General features: G+C 40.3%; 1 long non-coding RNA gene across 1 annotated transcript in view; it reads left to right on the forward strand.

Annotated features, from left to right (window-relative positions):
* The first annotated feature begins 217 nt into the window (after positions 1-217).
* The window catches only part of LOC306659824, a 96,054-nt gene continuing 83,921 nt past the window's right edge, over positions 218-12,350 (forward strand). The window contains exon 1 of the long non-coding RNA XR_013763461.1: positions 218-357. This is a non-coding gene — a long non-coding RNA (uncharacterized lncRNA). The remainder of the gene's footprint in view (positions 358-12,350) is intronic.

A 12,350-nucleotide genomic window follows, 5' to 3' on the forward strand; every position in this document is an offset into this window, starting at 1 on the left:
TTTTCCTCTAAGTATTGCTTTCATTGTGTCCCAGAGATTTTGATATGTTGTGTCTTTGTTCTTGTTTCCCTCTAAGAATTTTTTAATTTCCCCCCCTGATGTCTTCTGTTATCCATTCATCATTCAATAGCATATTATTTAACCTACAGGTGTTGGAGAAGTTTTGTTTTTTTGTCATTTATTTCTTATTTCAATCCCTCATGATCTGATAGAATACAAGTAGGATCTTTATCTTTTTGTATTTGCTAAGAGTAGCTTTGTGTCATAATATATGGTCTATTTTAGAGAAGGATCCATGTGCTGCTGAGAAGAGACTGTATTCGCTCATTGTTGGATGGAATATTCTATATATGTCTGGTAAGTCTAAATTATCAATTGTGTTATTGAGATCTTTGGTGTTTCTATGTTCAATTTTTGTTTGGATGATCTGTCCAGGTTGAGATGGGTGTGTTAAAATCACCTAGTATTATTGTGTTGTGGTCTATTTGGTTCCTGGAATTGAAAAGGATTTGTTTGACATACAGGGGTGACCCACTTTTGGGGGCACATTTATGATTGTTATGTCTTGCTGATTTATGCTTCCCTTAAGCAATATGAAAGGTCCTTCTTTATTCTTCTACCTTTGGCTTGAAGTCCACATTTTCTGATATGAGGATGGATACTCCAGCTTTTATGCTGAGTCCATGTGCATGGTATGTTTTCTCCCATCCTTTCACCTTTAGTCTGTGGGTATCTTTTTCTGTGAGATGAGTCTCTTGCAGACAGCCTATTGTTGGGTCTTTCTTTTTAATCCAATCTGCCAGTGTATGTCTTTTGATTGATGAGTTCAGGCCATTAACATTCAGGGTTCTTATTGAGATATGTTTTGTATTCTTGTTCATTAGGCTTATTTTTGTTTTTGTATTTTTTTGTTTGTTTGTTTGTTTTGTTTTGTTGTTGTCATTTTATTTAGTATGCTGCTCCATGATGCTTTTTTAAAAATTTATTTTTATTGTAAACAAATGGGATACATCTTGTTTCTCTGTTTGTATATGAAGTAGAGGCATACCATTTGTGTACTCATACATTTACATAGGGTAATAGTTTTTAATTCATTCTGTTACATTTTTCCTTCCCCCTATACCTCCTACCCCTCTTTTCCCTCTATACAGTCTCTCTTTCCTCCATTCTTGCCCCCCTCACATCCCCCATTGTGTGTCATTATCTGCTTATCAGCGAGATCATTCGTCCTTTGGTTTTTTGAGATTGGCTTATCTCACTTAGCATATTATTCTCCAATTTCATCCATTCGCCTGCAAATGCTATAATTTTACAATTCTTTATGGCTGAGTAATATTCCATTGTATATACATACCACAGTTTCTTTATCCATTCATCTTCTTCTATAGTTGAAGATCTGGTATTGCGATACCCCCTGCTTCACTCTTCCTGCTAAGGATTGCTTTAGCTATTCTGGGTTTCTTATTCCTCCAGATGGATTTCATGATTGCTTGCTCTATTTCTGTATGGTACACCATTGGGATTTTAAATGGAATTGCTTTGAATCTGTCTAGCACTTTTGGTAGTATGGCCATTTTGACAATATTAATTCTGCCTATCCAAGAACATGGGAGATCTTTCCATCTTCTAAGATTTTCTTTAATTTCTTTTAGTGTTCTGTAGTTCTCATTGTAGAGGGCTTTTGCCTCTTTTGTTAAATTGATTCCCATGTATTTTTTTTTTGAAGCTACTGTGAATAGAGTAGTTTTTCTAATTTCTCTTTCTGAAGATTCATCACTTATGTATAAAAATGCATTAGATTTATGAGCATTGATCTTATATCCTGCTACTTGCTGAATTCACTTATGAGTTCTAAATGTTTTCTGGTGGGATTTCCCCGTTTTGTTTTTCTTTTTTAACATGACTTGGTTTCCCCTTCAGTTATTTCTTTAGGGTACTTCTTCCCTTTGCTGATTTGAATTGTCGTTTTTCATCACTTCTTCATGTAATATTTTGCTGAGACTATTCTGGAGTGTCGGCTTTCTATTTGTAACTTTTTTAGCTTTTGTTTATCATGGAAGTATTTTATTTCATCATCAAATCTGAATGTAAGTTTTGCTGGGTATAAGATTCTCAGTTGGCATCCATTTTCTTTTACAGCTTGAAACTGTTGTTCCAGGCCCTTCTAGCTTTTCGGGTCTGGGTTGAAAAATCTGCTGATATCCATATTGGTTTCCCCCTGAATGTAATTTGACTTTTTCTCTTGCAGCCTTTAAAATTCTATCTTTATTTTGTATGTTAGGTATTTCCATTTTAATGTGCCTTGGTGTGGGTCTGTTGTAATTTTGTATATTTGGAGTCCCATATGTCTCTTGTACTTGATTTTCCATTTCATTCTTCAGATTTGGGAAATTCTCTGATATTATTTCATTGAATAGATTGTTCATTCCTTTGGTTTGTTTCTCTGTGCCTTCCTCAATCCCAATAATTCTTTTATTTGGCATTTTCATGATAGCCCATAATTCTTGTAGATTCTCTTCATGATTTCTTACCATCTTCTCTGTTTGGTCAATTTTGTTTTCAAGATTAAATATTTTATCTTCAGTGTCTGAGGTTCTGTCTTCCAGTTGTTCTACCCTTTTGGTTATGCTTTCTATGGAGTTTTTAATTTGGTTTATTGTTTCCTTCATTTCAAGAAATTTTCTTTGTTTTTTTTTTTTTTTTTCAAAATCTCTGTCTCTTTATTGAAATGATCCTTTGATCCCTGCATTTGCTCTTTTAACTGTTGAGTGGTGCAATCACTCAGTGCCTGCATTTGCTCTCTCATCTCATTGTTTGCTTCTCTGATCATTTCAATTATGTATATTCTGAACTCCCTTTCCAACATTTCTTCTGCCATGCTGTCATTGGATTTTAATATGTAGCATCTAGGTTTGTTTGGGACTTTTTTTCCCTCCTTTTCTCATATTGCTCAGGTATCTTCCCCTCTAGTAGTGAAAATCTGAGATATTGCAGTTTTCCCCCTATTGACTTATAATGTCCCTGTGGGTTTCCAATAACTCACCTCCTAGCCTTCGGTATCCTGAAGTCTTGGAGGAACTTGATAATGCAGTGATCCACAAAGGAAGCTGCCCCTCTAAGTGTGGTGGCCTCCAGTTGGGGTATATTCCCTGCTAGTGGGCAGAGGCACCTCCACATGTTGACAGATGGTCAGCTGTAGGGGCACTAGACTCTAGGCTGTGTCCCAGCTGGTCTGGGCCTGGGTCTCTTATTCTTCCTCTCCAGCGGGGAAGCCTTGCTAGACAGCTGGACTCTGGGAAGTTCCCTGCTGTCCGGATCCACTGACCCGGCAGGGAAGTATATGATTGTATTTCTTCTTCTGTGAAGTGTCTGTTCAGTTCCTTAGGCCATTTATTGATTGGGTTGTTTGGTTTTTTGGTGTTAAGTTTTTTGAGTTCTTTATAAGATATTTTTATCTTTATCTATCTAAACCTTACCAATCTATTTAAATGCCTTAAGGAACTAAACATTCAAGTGTTGACTATGTAAATATTTTTCTTTTTCCCTTTTTAATCAACTGGAATACAGATTTATATATATACATACATACATACATACATACATATATATCTCCTTACTTCTTCCTTTCCCAAGTTTCTCTCCTTCTGGAAATAATGTTTCTTTCTATTGACAACTCATTCTTCCTATCCCTTAGGTATCATTCACTTTGATGAAATCAACTAAAAAATGTATTTTCCACCTCCGAGGCTAATTTTTACACTCAGTATCTCCTTTCATTTCATAGGATCTTTGCTGATTCTGCAGTTTTAAAACCTCTCTCTTTATCTATCACTACTGCTAAAATTTTATCAATAAACATTTTATGGAAACAGCCTGTCTTTCTCACACAATCTGTTTTACTTATTTTCCTTTATTCTATTCAGCCTCTGCAAAGTCAGTATGTATTTTCATATTACCTTCTAATTCCTTGCTGTTTGGTCTCCAGTTTTTTTTGTTTTGTTTTGTTTTGTTTAATTTCCCTGCTCTCTCTCAAGTCTAGACTAGTAAGGTTAGCTATGTTATTTGTGGGACCAAGGGCAACATGAAAATTAGGGCCCCTTGTCCAAAAAGCAGGAAAAGACATGCAGTTGAAAAACATAACTCCATAAATACTTTCCTTTAAAGAATTTTATTACTCGTAAAATGTAAAGAGGTAATAGAAATGTTATCTAATCTGAGAGTAAAATATCCAGGAAAGCCTCTAGAGTTTGCCTCCATGCAGAGCCTCTCTTGCCTTCCAGAGTCCCCAGGTGGCCCCCAGGGCACACTACCTCCTCTCTCTTGGAGCCTCCCTTGTCTTAGATGTAAGAACTGCAGGTTCTCTGACCTTTAGACCAGAGACATGCATCTCTGTCCTTCTTGTTCTCAGGCCATCAGCTTTGACCTGAAAGTTCCACAATCTGCTTCCCATTTCTCAGGCACTTGAATGTCATTGGAGCCAGGCTACCATCTTCCCGGTTCTACAGCTTGCAGGTGACCTACTGTGAGATTTCCCAACTTCCATAACCAAGTGAGCCAATTCCTGTAACACATATCCTTTCATCTGCATCTATCTATTATCTATCAGTCTGTCTCCTGTTATTGGTTCTATCCCTCACTAATAAAGGGGTGAGAAAGAGGGTCTCCATTCAGACATAACAAAGAGGATATCAGAGTAGCAATGCTCATGGGAAATACAAGTCAGTCATTCAGAAGACAGCCAGGGCTAAGTGTGTAAGATTAGGAGCTGTCAGAATACGGATATGCAGATTATGAGGGGATGGTGTAAAGGGTGGGGCTAGAGAAGATGACGAAGGGTAGAACTACAGAGAACCCCAGTGTTCAAGAATGAACGCAAGAGAAAGAGCCTGCAAAGGTTGCTCGAGAAAGAGATGAGGGGAGTGAGCCAATGAGGAGAGCAAATGAGGGGGAACTCTGAAGAAATTTCCTGGATAGAAAAAGTGAGCAAGGATAATTGAGAGAAAGCCCCATGCTGGTAATGAATAGGGAGCAGGGATACTGGGAAGAGGTGAAGCTGGGGAGGGAGATGCAGAAGCAGGTAAGGTGGCAGTGGCAGGAGCGCAGGGCAGGCGAAATGGTAGCAGTGAAAGCAGTATTGGGCAGGTGGTGGCACCAGCTGTGGGACAGGCATCAATGACACTGCCTTGTTAGATAAATGGAAATTGATGATAAGCTTGCAAAAACTGACAAATGGGATAGATCAGCTGTGTAAACTCTTTGGACAATTCTGCCAAAATGGTACTTCTGGAAAAGTACAAGTATGTGGGGAATTTTGGGCTAATTGCTGGTTGCCTCACTATCAGTACCATCTCCCTGTGTCTTTGCCATAGTGACTTAATTTGGGATTATATGCACCTTTTTCCAGAATACAAGCCAGTTTTGGTTCTTTGCAGTCATATCCTATTTTGTGATGATGGGAATTCTGACCATTTATACCAACATAGTGAGAAGAGCATCTTTCTTGTGGCTCACAGGAAAGATCCTACTGGGATGGATCCTGATAATATCTGGCAACTGTCCTCCAGTCTCAAAAGGCTCCATGACAAATATACCCTAAACCTGACCTTCATCAGTGGGAGAACAAAGCAGTAGAAGGAAGCCAAATTCTCCAAGTCTATCGTTAAGATTTTTGACCACAAGGGGACATTGGTCATGGATGCATACGGGCTTGAAATTCCCAGGCTCCATGACAGTCTTGCCACAGAAAGAAAAATAAAATGGCAATTCTAAAAGCAACCCTCTTCCTGCTGATTTATGCTGAATTACTGTTTGGGTAGGGGAAGAAACAGAACTTAAAATGGATAAAGTAAGAAATGTTTAAAATGTCCCTTTTTTCTATTCTGGAAAAATAGGATTTTCTAGCACAGATATAAGAAGTTGTAGCTCTTATGTCTAGCTGTAGCTTCCTTGGTCTGCTGATTGTGTTGTTTTGATTTGCTTTGGGAAAGCATTCTTGTTAAGGGCTATATAAGTCTTTTGTACCTAGTAGTACTTTCCATAGTATAACTTTGTACCATTTCAAGACTCCATTTTTTTAAAAAATAGTTAACCTGTTGCTGACTTTGTGTTAATTCCTGTTTCAATAACTGTTTCTCTGAAGAATTCAGGATACAACTTCTGTGTATGACAGCTTTCTTTCACACATTATCTTATGAATTTTTGTATATATCTGACTTAGGGAATTACAAAAAAAAATACAGTTTTTTAATTTGTTTGAAACCAACCTGCCCGTTATATTTGTGCTCTTAACCAATTGAAGACAGCAGTGGAGTGGCATTTTTAGTTTGTGGTGTTGTCTGTTTTCCACTGTTTATCTCTGTCAATTTGTTTGTGCCCTTTACTAACTGCTGTTTTCTAATTTTATTTTTAAATAAAAGGAAAGAAGATGTGAAAAAAAAGAGGAGAGGCAGCTAGCTCCTTGGGAATTCACCGAGCACCTGTCACATGCCAGAAGCAGCTACTACTTTGTACACACATCCCTTCATCTTGTCAGGGACCTTTAAGGTTGGATATCAGCATGCTTGACAGGTGGCAAACTGAGCCACAGAGATATACCACACTCACTCAAGTTCTATGCTAGCGAGCAGCAGATGAGAATTCTAGCTGCATACATAGGTCAAGAGACACGGCCTTCCCTTCTTCCCATTCCACAATGCCCAATTCCTCACATATGCCAACTGTGGTCAAGGGTCAGCTGCAATGCAAACCTCTGGTACACTTTTCTCTGCCCATCTCTGACTCATTCTGATACAGAAAGGGAAAACCTGAGCTTAGGGAAGAACTGACAGAGGCAAAGATCACAGACTCTGGAGTTCAAATTCCAGGGGTCAAATCCTAGCTCCACCACCTCTCACCACTGCAGGGCCTAAAATTTAGGGTTGTCAGCTCATATATAAATTTACATGTTACTGTATTAGTATACTTATATTATCATATGCTAATTTATTTAAATTTTTCATACACATATCAGGAATGAACAATAATTCCCAATTACAAGGAGGAAATGGAAGCATAGAGAGGTTTAAGAATTTGCCGGAGGTCAGGCATTTGCTTATATTATCACTGTACCTCAGAATCCTGAAGAGCTGACATTCCCACCTTTGCTCCATCCCAGAAGCCCTGCTCTCCTCAAAGAAACCCTGGGCTCATAGTTTGCTAGTCTCCTTCATAGAGCTTCATTGGACTCCATTATCCTTAAAGTCTAGCCCCAGACACAGGGATTTCCCATCTTCTACCCCAGATTCACTACACCTTTTATGAATCAAAACAAGAAAAAGCAAGCTGAAATGGTTCATTCTTTCCAACCCCAATAGCCAGTTTTGCTCTGAGGGATATTCTCAGTGGCAGGGGAAATTCCTTTTAGCTGTGCCCAGTTTACAGTTTGATATTGTCCTTGAGAAACTGCTACTCTCTACCAGGCATGAGCAGCCCATGGAGTAAACTACTGAAATCTCTGAGTCTCAGTTTCCGACTTGTGATACAGCATTTCAACAGGATTGAAAATGCTATATGCTGAAATATGTGACACTGGACTTTCTTTTCAACTGTAGGGCACCATCTGTACCCCTTCCGAATTTTCCAGTATCGGCACTAAATCTTTTCAGGGTCCTGAGCACTCCAAACTCCCAAACATTTCTCCCTCCCATATTTTAATGTACCTAGCACTTTAAATTTAGGGACAGAGGTGTAGATTGCACACAAGGCTTGCCATATTTGTTGAGGTCCACTGGGAAGTTTCTCTGAAATATTAGATTCTAGCCAAAGAAGAGCTGCCTATGCTGGCCAGGCTTTCTGATGCCCCCGTTGGCCCTCTGCAGTGCAGGCAGCTGCCCCATGCTGGGTTTCTAAGCCAAGTGGCAGTCTCCCAAGATCCTGTGTTGTTTAGGCTTCAGTGACCCTCTTCTATAAATTCCGCAGTCTCTGCCTGACCTTATGCTGAATTGTCTTCACTGTCACAATCCACAGGGACCCCAGGTTCTGCTTGAATTGCAGATTCCTCAAGCTAAAACTTCTGTGTAGCAGCTCCTAGATTCTAGCAAGAATGGCCATTGTTTCTCGCTCTGCCATCTGGAATTAGGGGAACTCATTCTGCAAGCATTTGTTGAAGGGTGCGAAGAAAAACAGATGTGTTATAGGGCCACACTAATCCAGGATCCACTTCTTACTAATTGTGACTTTGGGCAAACCTTGTGACTTCTGTAAGCCGTGCTTTTCTTCACTTACAAGATAATAATAACATTTTCCTTCTGGCATCATATAAAGTATATAAAGTATGGAGGAATGCCTAGAAGAGAGCCTGGCACATGAACGAGAACTAATAAATAGCCACTGCTGTTCTTAAAAATTTATTTTCTGGCTTTATTGATGCATAATGGACAAATAAAAATTGTATATATTTAAGGTATACAGCATGATGTTTTGATAGATGTATAGACTGTAAAGTGATTACCAAACCAAGCTAATTAACACATCCATTTCATGGAGTTATCTTTTTAAAAATTGATAAATAAAACTTATACATATTTATGGGGCACTCTGTGATGTTTCAATTCATGTATACTTTGCATAATGTCCAAATAAGGATTTTTTTTTTTTAATCTATTTTTGGGTGGTAGAACCAGGCACTCAGGGGCACTCAGCCACTGAGCCACATCCCTAGCACTATTTTGTATTTTACTTAGAGACAGGGTCTCACTGAGTTGCTTAGCACCTTGCTATTGCTGAGGCTGGGTTTGAACTCCCTATCCTCCTACCCAGGCCTCCCCAGCTGCTGGAATTACAGGCATGTGCTACAGGCTCCAAATAAAGGTATTTTTATGCAAAGAAATAAACAAATGCACAAGGTTTAGAAATCACTTTGCTTTACCTTCACACTTCACTTTTTTTCTCATCCAGGACAGAGTCCTATCACCTCTATACATTCTACCTGCTAAAAACATTTTGTCTGTTTCTTTTTATTATAGGTGCTAAATTCTGTTTTTGCAATAGAGATATAATAATAACTCCAACTTGGTAGGCTAAGCCTGTTTGTTCTTTAATTCAGGCTTAACTGGCTGCACCTGCAGGGTCATTTTGTCTATTTCCATTTCACATGAATGTTGAATGGACCATGACAACTTGGAGCAAGGATGTGATCCAGTGTGGCAGTGAGAGGTGGTTTTGAACCCAGTCTGGTGGACTCTTCTATGTGTATATTGGCCTGAACCATGTGAACTACTCAGCTCTAGGAGAGAGGAATTCAAATGACAATAAGAAAAGCTATTTGCTGAAAACCATTTGAGAACTGGAGATCGTCTTCCCTCTGTGTATATCTGTGTCCAAAGTCACCATTTTATGAAGACATCAGTCATGTTGAATTAGTGTACACCATAATGACCTCATTTTAACCTAATTGCCTCTGTAAAGACCCTATCTTCTGAAGTAGTGAGGGTGAGAACTTCAACATATAAATTTGGGGGGAGGGTGCAATGTCACCCTTAATATTGTCCTCATGTGTTAATCCTGTTTCATTGCCTCAGGTTCTAGGTCTCTGGAGATAAGCAAAACATAAAATTCAGGAATGATTTTCTCTGTGGCCCAAACCAGTCCCTCCACCCTTTGTAGCCATCACCTCTCTATAACATGAAGTCTTAGTCTCACATACAAGAAAACATCACAGGACTGAGAACTGCATCTCCCAAGGTCTCCAACCCTGACTTGTTCACCTACTAATTAATTAGGTTCCCCTGAACTTCAATTCGGGAAAACACAACTCATGTTATACATGGATGTAGCATAGAATTAGATGATGAAGGACAGAACTTCTGTGAACCGAAGGACTTTCTCACCGTATCAGCCCACCTGACCCTGGCAGAGCTAGCAACCGCCATGAACCAGGAGATAGAAGAGGGTGAATCTTTCTTAAATATTCAGTTCAAGGGTTGGGCTCCCATCAGAGGAACCCACATACACCTTTGCCTCATTTTTTAGTGGCTCCAACTTCTGTAGTACCTTCTTTGTAAGCAGCCACCCAGCTTGGCCTAACGGAGGAAGTGACTTGGAGGATATTAGGTGACAATGACTGGGTCAAATCCAAAGAGCTGAGTAAAGGCCAGGGAAAGCCCAGGACCACTCAGCACATGATCCAGAACCTACCTAAGATCTCATCTGCTATGGACTTTTCCAAGTGAGTGAAAATTGTGAGATAGAGACCCAACCCCAATTGGCAAACTGTATCAAGGACAAGATCTGGTATGTTGTCATCAAGTGTGACTATATAAAGGCACCAAGATCACATTCCCCAAACTCAGCTATGCTACCACCACCAATATCCATGTGCATATTGTCCTTACACTCAAAACCATGCACACTTGTGCCAGGAGGGTACCTGCTTAAGGATGGAATAGGGTGGAGGATGTTGTATGTAATGATGGAGTTACCCCATTCCTTCCCACCTGCTGGTGCCTTCTTCCTTCTTTTCTACCACCTGACTTTACCTCATTGTCCCATTTTCCCCAGGGCCCACATCACTGCACCACAAACACTATCGCTATTGATGGTGGGTCGTCCTTTTTTTCTGCCATGAAGTCCCCAGCCAGGTACCAGGGGAAGACTCCATAAGGAGGGTTCCCCTTCTTAGAGTGGAGATGCTCACTTAGAATGCAGAACTCAGGGTCAAGATAAAGTTGTTCATAGACAAATTGACATCTCACATACAAAAGGCTTCTTTCTAGGCCTTGCTCCAGCCCTATCAGGGTCCCCTGGTGTAATGCCTCCAACCCCAAGCATACCTACTTACCCAGTACCATCCAGCTCTGTATCCACCAGACACTGTCTGAATTTTCTAAGTACAGAAAGCCACTAATTTTAGGAAAATATTCCTGTCTCTAAGCTCATTTGGCTCTGGGCTGAGTTGCTAAGGTTGAGGGAGTCAGGTAACAAACTCAGTATTGGGGAGGGGATCTGTTACATCCCTAGTTTGAACCCTATTCCCATAAAGTACATGAAAAATGTCCTCAGGGCTACTTGAAGAGATCTAAGTAGACTTCTTGTCCAAGACTAAAAACAGAAGATCTGCCTTAGCTCCGCTAAGGTGTCCTTCTTCCCTTCCTGTCCTCTGTTAACCTACCTTTGGGAGAAGCAAGAAGAGAGAAAGGAGATGTCTTTACCCTCTCAGTTCAACGGAGTCTACAGCATCCAACAGGAGGGAGCCAAGGTCACTACCCACATTCACACATATCTGCACTATTCACCAAGGACTATTTGCATGCTCACTGGGGTGAGATAGAAGGAAAAGTAGGCCATGGATGGGCACTTTCTTTGGGGAAGGGCAAACAAAGCCAGAACAGCATCCCTGAGGGGTTCTACCTATCCACCCATGAGGTAGGAAGACCTCCAGACTGCTCTAAAGGAAGTGCAGGGAAGAAGCAGGATATGGGTCAGGCAGAATGTTACCCACTATCATTTACAACAAACGCAAAGGTGGGCAATGACCCCATGTCCCCTAAGCAAGGTAGTATGGTCTTGGAGGTCAGTGACAGCCATTCCTGGCTGAGAGACTCAGGGCTAACAACTGCTCCCTCACTGCTAAATCCAGGGCCCAGCTGCCCCAACTCACAGGTTGTACTTTTGTGATATTAGAAGCTACTTGTCTGTTACATTTCCTGCAGAATGAGTAGGGACTTTCTGGAGTATTCAGCCTGTGTGACACAACCCTTCCCACTCACCCACACAGCTGCCCCACACAGTGAGGCAGCACCACAGAGAACTGAATGAACCAGGCTCTTGCATTGGGCTTTTATTTCCTCATTCTGACAACCCCCTTGATGTTTTTATAGTATTTGTATCATTTTTCCCTCAATGTAAGTTTTTAAAACAACTCAGGTATTTCAAAAACAGGTTATGGTTGTGGGTATACGAAGCTCCTTTCCACCTATCTTAGCCCATTTCCTATTGCTAATGACACTATACCACCGATTGGGTAAATTATAAAGAGAAGAGGTTTATTTTGGCTCTTGTTTCTAGTCCCAGGTCAAAGGGCCACATCTGGTGATGGCATTCTTGCTAGCAGAGTTCTAAGGCAACACAGGGCATCATGGCAAGAGGCAGGAAACACACAGGAGGCCTAGACAAATTGGTTTTTATAGCAAAAACACTCTGGAGATAACCCACTAACCTATTAATCTGTTAATCATATGAGTGGGTTAAACACCCTTTGAAGGACCTACCTCTTACTATCTCTTATGGGAATTAAACTTCAATATAATTTTTGGAGAGGACAACCCCTATTCAAACTATAGCATGACCTCCTCACTCCATGTACCCAGGTGCTC

The sequence above is a fragment of the Sciurus vulgaris genome, assembly GCF_902686455.1.
Source record: "Sciurus vulgaris genome assembly, chromosome: 4".
Lineage (NCBI taxonomy): Eukaryota > Metazoa > Chordata > Mammalia > Rodentia > Sciuridae > Sciurus > Sciurus vulgaris.